Source organism: Lissotriton helveticus, chromosome 7, assembly GCF_964261635.1.
Source record: "Lissotriton helveticus chromosome 7, aLisHel1.1, whole genome shotgun sequence".
In the NCBI taxonomy this organism is placed as follows: Eukaryota; Metazoa; Chordata; class Amphibia; order Caudata; family Salamandridae; genus Lissotriton; species Lissotriton helveticus.
The window spans coordinates 1,456,431,182-1,456,441,928 of record NC_136068.1 but is presented as its reverse complement, the minus strand read 5'-3'; the positions used below and the strand labels follow the sequence as shown (position 1 = coordinate 1,456,441,928).

The following is a 10,747-nucleotide window of genomic DNA, read 5'->3' as shown; positions in this document are numbered from 1 at the left end:
AGCAGCAAAGAAAGAGGAAGATATCCGGTATTGCCTAGGTCCTATGGACTGTTACAGGTAGTGATGTGTTTGCATCATGGGAAATGTAGTTTGTTTTGATATACAAATATTTTCATTGGCTGCTGTGTGTGGCATTAAAATGAAAGAGAAGCAACATCCTCGCCTCCGGTCCTGTAATAGAATTAACCGACCACGGAAACGTTCAACATAAGCAGAATCCGGTTTTCCGAGATGGGACCTAACCGCGATAATGATATACTTCACCATCTGAAGCTGTCGAACAAGAAACTGTTTCGCTTACAAACGTTGCAAGATACGAAATTGAATGATTCCGGAGGTAATCAGCTCAGCAGCATGGCGCCCAGCACTGATCCATTTCATTGGGTAAGTCGGCGGTCCAGTACTGGATTCTGCTTTGAACGCAGTGCATTCTGGGGCGGCGTCGGGTCTTAGTGCGTGTCTGGTTTGAAGGACTCGCGATGTTGGCGCTATACTGCACTAGTGGGCTGGCTCTGAACACGAAGCGCATGTTGGGAGTAGAGAGGTGTGAGCACCGGATCCTCTGCGCATAGTGTGGGTGAGTGTTAGAGCTGGCGGCAGGGTCTTCCACTTTGGGGGGGCTTAAAATATTTCTCGGACGCATAGGGCGCGTTTCCGGGGTTCCCAATACACTTGTATCGTCACCGTATTTTACGAATGAACATGTTCTGTACCACACCTGCTCCTGTGATAGGTGTGAGGCATTGTAGCGTACTTTCTGTATGCTTTTACATTCGTTCAAGCTTCTTTGTTTTGTTTTTTCATAATCGTGTCAGATCTCGATGATTAAGGGCTCACGTGAGAGTAGAGGTGGGCGATCTGGCAATTTCAAAGAGGATCGAGCCAGAGTCTGGCCAGGGTCCTGGCTTGGTCCAAAGACCCAGATCCCGAGTCAAGCCATCCAAAGAGTTAAAGAGTTAAATGTTACTTGAGGAACTATTGACAAGAAGAGATATCATTAAGATTCTTTAAAATTCCGGAGAACATTTTTTCCAATAGCGTAGAAATTAATAACATACTTTTATAGCACAGCACAGAGTGATGTTAACATTTTTGGAGGTAAAGCAATATATCTGTATGACCCTAATCAAAACATATTTGGAGCCCTCACAAAGTTTCTCCGCGGGTAGCTACGCTTCAAGGAAACACATGCGAAGTGCATAAAAGCTTGAAACGGATATGCTCTGCCACTGCCTTTGAGTTTTGTAGAAACATTCCAAAATGAAAAGCACGCTTTTGAATATGACAGTGCTCAGCTGTCTTAAGTTTAACGTTTCTTTCCTTATAAAAACATTTTTCGAGAGCCAGACTGGCATTGCCTGGGTTGCTTGGCTGAGCTCTATTTGGGTTTAACAGTAGTCCCCAAGAGACAACGACTGAGCCAGAGCTAGACATTTGGCTCTCCCCTACTTGATAGAAATTTGAAAGTTGTGGAACATTATTTACAGTTGGAACAGTTAAATCGTTATACATGTGTGACACATCGTACTCCATGCTACCACCTAGGTAATACGGTGGTAGGCCGTGCAGAGTGAGATTCTTGGCAAGTGGCGTTGCCATCAGTTGCTGTATAGCATTGTTTTGCAGCCATAATTAAAAAGAATGCTTGGATTTGTAGTTCTAGAATTGTTAATAAAAGTCAAACTACTAATCTCAGCTTGTTTAGTGCTGCTGCCGAAATCTAGGACTGACTGAAAGTAGTACAGCTCGTATACCTTTATTCATGAGTCAAAGTTAAATAGCCTTTTGGGGCGATTTCTAGTGCCCTCCACCCCTCCCCCCAAAAAGACAATAAGATACTTTAACATCGTTCATGCCACATGTTTGTGTCAATACTGTTCACTTTGTTAGTGTAATATGTGTCTATATTTTTCCCATGGCTAGTTGCTAGCATTATCCAGGATGCTGTGATTTTTTTTTAAATTTATTTATTTTTAAATTAGTCTAATGACTTGTCACAGAACAGTTTCGTAGTCTGTTCAGCGAACTTGACTATGGGCCCGATTACGAGTTTGGTGGATGAGATATTCTGTCACAAACTTGACGGATATCCCGTCCGCCATATTACAAGATCCATAGGATATAATGGAATTGTAATATGGCGGACAGGATATCCGTCATGTATGTGACAGAGTGATTCTGTTGCCAAACTCGTTTGTAATCAGGGGCATTCTGGCTGATGGCTTTAATGAATTTATTTATATGGTACTCGGCAGCCAGACCCCTACGTTCTTCCTCTGCTTTTCTGGTGGCAGTTCCTCGAATTCTACGGACACGGATGGGTGGTCGTTCCTTCAGTTTTACTGCTGCTAAGTTATGGAATGCTATCCCACTTTCTTTAAGGAAGCTGAATGATTTGTCTCTTTTTAAAAAGGGTCTGAAGTCCCACCTTTTTCCCAGGGCTGTGTAATCCTCCCCTGTATGTGCCGTGATTTGGAGTCAAGCGCCAGGATACATCTGGGTGACAGTACGCGCTATATAACTATGCTAGACATACATACATACATACAATGTGGCATCGAGGCTTTTGAATACAGAGGATTAAGCCTCATTACTCCCTATCCCAGGCTTCTTCAACAAGTAGCTCATGATCTACTAGTAGAGCTCTCTGGGTATCTTTAAGTAGCTCACCTGTGTGCAGCCAAGCCTACTAATTTAGAAGCTTTTACTTGCTTGAATTAATGTATGTATGCCAAAATTGAAATGCATGCTCATGAGATGAAAATGTGTGCGTTTTGAGTACTCATAAACTGGTGTTTGGAGTAAAATGTTTAAATTTCCAAAATATATTTAAAGCTTAAATTTCATTATTAAATCATGCAGTGTTTGAGAGACTTATTGTCAATATTATTACCTCGTGCCAGGGACATTGCAACTGGCTGTTATGTATTACAAATGTAGAGGAATTGCACATTGACAAGGCCTCTTTTGTTACTGCTGACAACTGTGCCTGATACATTGAGATACTCAGTGCTGGTAAGCTTCCATATGGTGGCCACTAATGTAATCTAGTCTGATGTGGTCACTATTGCAATAATAATCTGACCTCAACAAATCTACTTGCCCAGTCGCTTTGGCAAAGTCAGATTTTATTAGGGCGAGCTAGATTTAGGGCCTACTCGTCCCTTCTGACGTGCTGACAAACAGGTGTTCAGTTCACTCACAAAGTGAAGGAGCTTTAAAGATGCTTTTAAATCTTGTTTTTATCTTATCACATTTATTCTGTGTTCAGAGACAGAGGTCAAAGTCAGTTTACATCTATAATTACTCTAACTTTGCAGTCAGAGAAAGAAAAGTATTTTGTAAACTGAACTGCCAACAAATGTGCTTTACAAATAGTGTAAAATTAAAGGCGTATAGATTGTCATTTTTATTCTAACACACATTTAAATAGCTAAAGAGTGAACTGTACAAACATTTCAAAATAGATTTCAGTAGTTATGAAAACCCTTGTTTTGGAAATCTTTGTTAAACATTTTATTTTTAATAGGATAAAAAAATCAGAACATTTGACTTGATAAATGTTTGTTGTAACCCAATTTCCAAAGATTATTGTTTATACTTTACATCGTTCTACAAGTAAAACTGTGTGTTGCTGGGAACGTTTTTGGACACTTCAATGGAAAATCTGTCTGTAAATGACAGTGCACTACCACCTCATGCTTTAGAAATATATTAACTAAAAGTGAGTTTCTAAACACAAACTGAGAAATATTCCTGCCCTGCCGGCAATACTAATAGTAAACTAAGAGGCAAGTGAGGGATCATTTGTACTCTGTGTGGGCTAGATTCTCATTATGCACGGAGCAACCATTTAGTTTATCGAACCAACCCAAATAGGTTTTTTGTACAGCAGACATGTTGAACTTGCATCTTGCTCTTATATGTGATACTGAAGAAAAAGGTGGCTCTGCCTATGATGACATAATGAGACTAGTTAATGGATAAAGTACATTATTTAGGTCGAGTAGATTATTCAAGTTACTAGACCTACATGTCTAGTAACCTTTTCATGATGTTTCAAGGCCTCATAATATTGGTAGGCAAATAATAGTAGAACTTGGAGAGAAACATCATCCATATATAGAGTAATTAGGTAATTAATAGCACCACAAATGGATTATCCAGTATAAAATGTAGCAATAAATAAACATGCTCGTCAATTCAAAACTTTTTTGTGTTCATTGAACCTGATGAATCCTGCATTGCAAAGGTAAGGCTTCACAATCCGCAGTCCATGATTCTTCCAATGGGTGATCTTGTTTTCACAAAGTACAACTTCCTTCTCAAAACACATTTGTTATATACACTTCTTAGTCTTAGAGTGAAACAGCCAACTCATATTTTGCTGTTATCTCGCCACTTCTATAGAGCTGCAGGAACAAGAAGTATAATTCAGTCTAACAGTTTGTTAGAAAATCAATACTGTGTAAGACTTGATTCCCAATTTCTAGTGAACGATACAATGGGATGTATGTTGTCATTGTAGCGCCTGCATTCTCAAGCCAAACTCCATATAGTTCCATATTCCTAGTTTAATTTTCGATGATCTTCAAGGTCATAATAAACAATCATTTTCAGTCTTACATATCACATAAAGTAAATTATACAAACCAACTTATCACAAAAGAGAAATGTAAATCTTAAAAGTACAGCATAGAACCATAATAGAGACAACATGGCAAATTCTGTTGTAAGGAAAAAGCATCTTGTTTTCAATAAAAATGCAGAAACCTATGTACCCCATAAGAGGTAAATGGATGTAAGATGCAGGAATTCTATAGTTCACTTTCTCCTCAGATATTGCTAAATAGTCTTAAGCAGCAGGTAAAATTAAACACAAATGTAACAAGAGAGAAACAAAAGCGGAGAGACTTCCTTTACCCGATATTGAGATATAGCCGCATGTGTGTGTTGAAACTGGCACTTTCTGGTTGGCTGAGGCAGTGTCCCAGCCAGGTAGAACCGTCCACTCCCGTCCGGTACGGGTGATTACATGCCCTGTATAACCTGTGTACAACAAGGGGTGGTGATGGACAGAGTCTCTGAATTAAGCAGAATACTCTCACCCAGTCAAGAGATCAGGGCTAGATCCAACACCGTTTTTTAGCTCATTGCACCATCCCAGTTTCAGAACCTGGCTGTATGCAAATTAGTCTGTCCCTGGCCCAGTGCATCATGGGAACAGGGCAGACCAGACTACAAACCTGTGGTCAGACTTACTCAGAGGCAATGTGTAAAGCATTGGATCAGCACTCCCTCACAATAAATCCAGTGAGATTCACATAAGAGACTTCACACGTGATGTATGTAAATAACGTTTGTATCCAACACAACAAAAACATCATGTATTTCTGGGTATAATTCACATTCAGACTTATTACAAGCCGTACTAATCCCAACCGTTTTTAAATGACATCAGCAATATGCACACTTGGAAATACATCCCATTCTTACTCCCCAAGCACCCTTATGGGGTGCAACATGTTATCCACCCCAGGCCAACCCTAGTAATTCTTATAATCAATACTGCACGAGGCCTGCCCCCTCTTCAGACGGTGGCATTAATTTGTAAGTTAGCAGCTATGCATTCAGTGTTGTGAATCATGTGCAGTTCCCCACTGTCACACACACACACTCGGGCAAGTCCTTATGGAAGCGCTTGCACACATGTGCAGTAAGCACCCTAAAGCGGTGCAGCTTATACCATGCTGGTTAAATGGTTACCCACGGCCCCAAGCCTCCCTCTGCCCTACAAGTTACCCCGAATATCTTACACCGGTGTATTGAAGACACTTTGTCCTCCCCCCAGGCACTAGGCCTCACACGGCTGAAGTCATTCTTTGCCAGAGTCCCAAGTAAGCACCTGGGGGTAGCCAGCAAGGTCAATGAGGAGGCAGTTGGTAAAAGGGGTTTGACAGCCTCCCGAGGAGTTCACCCCCAGGATGCAGAGCAGAGAAAGGCAGAGGGCAATAGACCATCTCACCAAAGGGGTCCCCAAGGGCCTTTCGGCACCAGCCCAGTTCTGCGAAGCACACAGGGGCCATGCAGTCACTTGACCCTCCTCCGCTCATCCTCTGAAGCGTTCCTCCAGCCCAGTCAGTCACTTTCACCACCCAGGCCCGATCTAGGCAATACTACCGGGCAGCACAGTGTCATTGGGGAAGGCCGGGTGAGGAGAAGGCAGTTGGTCCTCTGCGCTGAGGGCCAAGTAAGTGAACAGTCGGTAAATGGAGAACGAAGCAGGGTGTGATCTCGGATGGAGGAGGCAACTATGATCAGAGTCGCACTCAGGCAATCCAGGCACCATCCGGGTGTGCAATGATACAAGTTGCACCAGACCGTTCCGGTCACGCAGAACAAAATGTTGCACATTTTGCACCTCCCTTGAAATGAGGCACAGCATCCAGTGCATGTTGATTTTGTCCTTACCAGACCGCTCCAGTCACACACACAATGAAGAGGTGCAAATATTGTGCCTCCCAATAAACAAGGCACAACGGTACATGTCGATATTGGTCGCACCAGGCAGCTCCGGTCACACACACAGACGCAAGTTCAGCAATGCCTCATGAAGTAGAATGGAGCACTACTATGGTTACGCCCCCACTTCAGAGTGATTTTCTGCACAAAACCTGGTTATAAACCTAACCACATTGTCTTTAGTGTATTTTCTCTTCTACTTCCTCCACTCCAATAGTAATGTTAACGGTTCGTTATCCGAACCTTAGAAACCACCATATTTCGGTTTGTTTGAGGGTACCCACATTTAAAAAATGTAGAGACAGTCTCCAGCTCCTGTTCATGATATTTATTTATTTATTTTTAACAATTTTTATTGTGATGTTATCTGAGCATACAAACACAGTTTATCCCGCTATACAAAGCTGGACAGGAGTCCCAAATTACCTTGCGTATCATACAGCCGTTAAGCCCACATCTCGGAGGCCGGGCGGCGTTAGACCGCAGGACTGCTCAGAACTTTACAATTGAAAAGATTGTGGCATCAGCGAACAGTTACATGTGCACCACTTTTTAATATAAACAACCCCAAACAAGAGGTAACTGCCTACCATGCCGTGCTTGGTGAAACCAGCGTACCCTGCCTATTGACGTTCCCTGTAGTGACCCGTTGACAAGAAGTAGTACAAGTTGGCCTAGGGTCGAGGCGACCACAACCTTTGTCCACGCGGAGCGCCGCCCACTGAGACGGAACTAGCGAGCTACTGACCGGCCTCAGGGAGGGGGGAAGAGGGGGGACAACAGCCTGCCCTCATCATCCCGCACCATGGCCGCCATCTCCGTCCGTCTTCTGTATTTTAAAAACAATCCCCAAAAATGTTTGGGCCGGCTCTTAAGCAGCAATAGCTCACTGTAGTTCTCAGACTGCGTGCAGCAATAGGTCAAGTCCCTCGTCCAATGCTCTATCTTGGGAAGGGGCCCTCTCATCCAGCACATGGCTAGCCATCCTTTTGCCATCAGGAGACCCATTTCAACAATCCTGTGGCGTGCCTTCGGCAGTGGCCGTGAAAAGCCTAATAGTGCTAGCGTCGGGGATGGTGTAATGTCTGTCTCCAGTGTATTGCTCAGTTCTCTGAATACTTTACTCCAGAAACTCTTCATCCAGGACACTCCCACGCCAGATGTAGGAACCCCGCATTTTGCATTTTACACCTCTCGCATGTCGCACTCTCATGCAGCCCAAAGTGATGTAACCTTTCGGGTGTGTGATATACTCTGTTGAGGTACTTGAAATGCACCAGTCTGTGCCTGCCGTTCAGGGATACGGACCTCGTGCTACTACAGCAATAGCGCCACATGTCATCTATAATCGTGTCCAAGTCATGTTGCCAGTCTGAGCGCGCCTTATTATGCCCTGCCTCTCTTTCTGCCATGGCGATCTTGTACATAATTGAGACCAGCTTCCTCGGGACTTCTGCCTTAATTACGTGAATGAGTTCTAAGACGTCAGGTGGTTCCTGCAAATCTTCACCCAGCGGCTCCCGCCAGGCATCCCTAACCCTGTGGTACTGAAAGCTCTGCAACAGTGTGGGCTGTGTCCCTTGGGCCGTCCCTACCACCAGTCTTTAGGGTGCCGTCTAGGAACATGTCACCATCGTGCAAATGCCCAAGGCTTCCAGAGCCGCAATCACCCCTTTGTCCCTGCATGGGGCAAGCCATACAACCCACGATGTGGGCATCTGCGGTGAGTATAATAGCGCCCCGCGTGGATCTGCAGCAGGGCGTTCCAAGCGTGTCTAGGTGAGTTTAGGGAATCCAGCAGTCCGTGCGGCAATCTGGCGTTTCAAATACTATTGCTGGTAACGGCAGCGGCGCGGCAAAAAGGGCTTCCATCTTTATGAACGGCGCCGTTCCAGCGTCATGTATCCAGCTATGTAGTAGCGCCCCTTGTGCCACCCGGTAGTATAGTTCGAAATCATGGGCACCCAATCCGCCCATGTGGCATGGTAGGATGAGTTTTCCACTGCACCCTCGCCTGCTAACCAGCCCAAGCTAGTTCTATCATTAGTGACTGTAAGCGAGAGAAGAAGCATTTAGGCAAGACCATCATGAAAAAAAACACAGACGGGGCAAAACCACCATCTTCATTATCGATATTCTGCCTAACAGGGAGAGAGGTAAACCAATCCAAATAGCTACATTGTCTTCAAGGCGAGCAATAGCCCTGCCATAGTTCTCGCGGAATACCGTCTCCGAGTCAGTGTGGAGCTGTATCCCTAAGTAGCGTATGGGGTCAGTGGTCCATTTTAGCAGGTATTCCATCTCGAATCTCTCAGTGGCTGCAGTGATGGGAAATGCTATGGACTTGGTCCAGTTTACTGATAGCCCTGGACTGTGCGCCGAATCTCACCACTTCCTGCAGTAGGGGAGCCAAATTCCTCTCCGGCTCCCTGACCTACAGCAGGGTGTCGTCTGCGTATGTTGATATGACTAGCTGGTAAGAGGGGAATTGAGGGCCCCTATGGGGATGATACTCTCGCATCGCCCTCGCCAGTGGCTCCGCGACCAGCGCATAAAGCGTGGGCGACAATGGGTAGCCCTGACGGGTTACTCTTTGAATTTGGATAGGATCTGTAACGAAATTCCCTATCTTAATGCGTGCCTCCGGGTCATTATAGAGCGCCGCCACCATCTGCAGGAACACCGAACCAAGCCCAAGCCTGGTGATGACTGCTCTCATGAAAGGCCACTCCACGGAGTCAAAGGCCTTCTCCATGTCCAGAAACGGCGCTAATGCTTTCGTCTCCGGGCGCGTGTGCTGAATAGCCCCAAAGACTGTATGTAAATTGTAGGTGATGTTCTGACCCAACATGAACCCCGCCTGCTCTGGCGCCACCAGCTCCGGAGCCAGTAGAGCCAGCCTAGTCGCTAGGACCTTAGCGTATATTTTAGTATTGACGTTCAGTAGCGACAGAGGCCTGTATGAGCTACATTCCTCTGGGGGTTTGTCTGGCTTTGGTATTGCAACAATTAGCGCTTCCCTCATCGTCTTCGGCATCTGCCCCGTCTCACCCATATCCGCGAACAGAGCTGACAGATATGGGAGCAACAGGTCTAGATACGTCTTATAGAAGCTAACCGTCAATCCATCTGCCCCGGGGGCGCTTCCCGCCCTCATCCCTCCCAGGGCTTCTCTAATCTCATCATGTTCGATGGGGTGCATTAAAAATTCCCTCTGTACATTAGATAAAAACGGGAGCTCCATGTGTTCTAGGTAGTCTAAGATGTCCGCTTCTCCCCCCGTGGCCCTTGAGCTGTATAGATCAGTGTAGTATTCCCTGAACCGCTGTGCAATCTCTACCTCTCCAGTAAGTGTGGCACCCTCCTTAGATCTAATTTCAGTGATTGTGATTTTCCTACGCTGCTGCTTCACCATGTTGGCCAAGACCGCTCCCGGTCGGTCCCTTTCTCCATATACCCTAGCTGTGGCATATCCTGTTCATGATATTTATTTTATCACTACGCTCCGTTTGTGTCTTAATAATTCACCATATGGGATATTTGTTTTTTGGTAATATGGATGTCCAGGTGCAAAGTGTAGGGTACTGCCACTGGATGTTGTTCTGTATGATCTACTATGCAGCACCTGATTTTTCACATGTAATTCTAAGAATGTCAGTCTACATCAATCATATTCAAAATATAATTCAACATTTTAAAGTTTTAGTATAAAAAAAAGCATGATAATCTTGCAACTCCGCTTCAGTGCTATTCCATATTAAAAAGATGTCAGCAATATATCTATACCATGTTACTACATGGTTGTAGGCAGAAATCTGACTCCTGTAGCTATCCCCCATAACCTGATGACATAGCCCTCCCTGATAGAGAAAATAGTTATTCTGTAATAGTTTATTTCCAACAACATTTGTACATATTTTAAAAGACTTGCTGTTTTTGATGAAAACAAATCTTAAAGCAGTAATACCGCCCTCATACTTGATCACAGTATACAAACTGTTGACATCCTTAGAGGCCAAGTAGTAAGAGTCCTCTCATGGCAAGTCAAACAATTTGCTTCGTATATCTTTCGTATCTTTTGATATAAGATGCTAAATCACCGACCATGGGTGCTAAAATATGTTGGTGTATTCTGACATTCTTTCTTTACTCTCCTCAAATTGAGCTCTGCATGCTGTTCTGCTTAATTAATGACTTGAATTTTTTTTACATTTGAGTTGCTTCA

The 10,747-nt window shown here is 44.3% G+C and overlaps 1 protein-coding gene across 1 annotated transcript in view; it reads left to right on the top strand.

Annotated features, from left to right (window-relative positions):
* Nucleotides 1-412: 412 nt before the first annotated feature.
* The window catches only part of LOC144770362 (uncharacterized protein ZSWIM9-like), a 396,670-nt gene continuing 386,335 nt past the window's right edge, over nucleotides 413-10,747 (top strand). The window contains exon 1 of the mRNA XM_078654827.1: nucleotides 413-577. The gene's annotated coding sequence lies outside the window, so the exon portion shown is untranslated. The remainder of the gene's footprint in view (nucleotides 578-10,747) is intronic.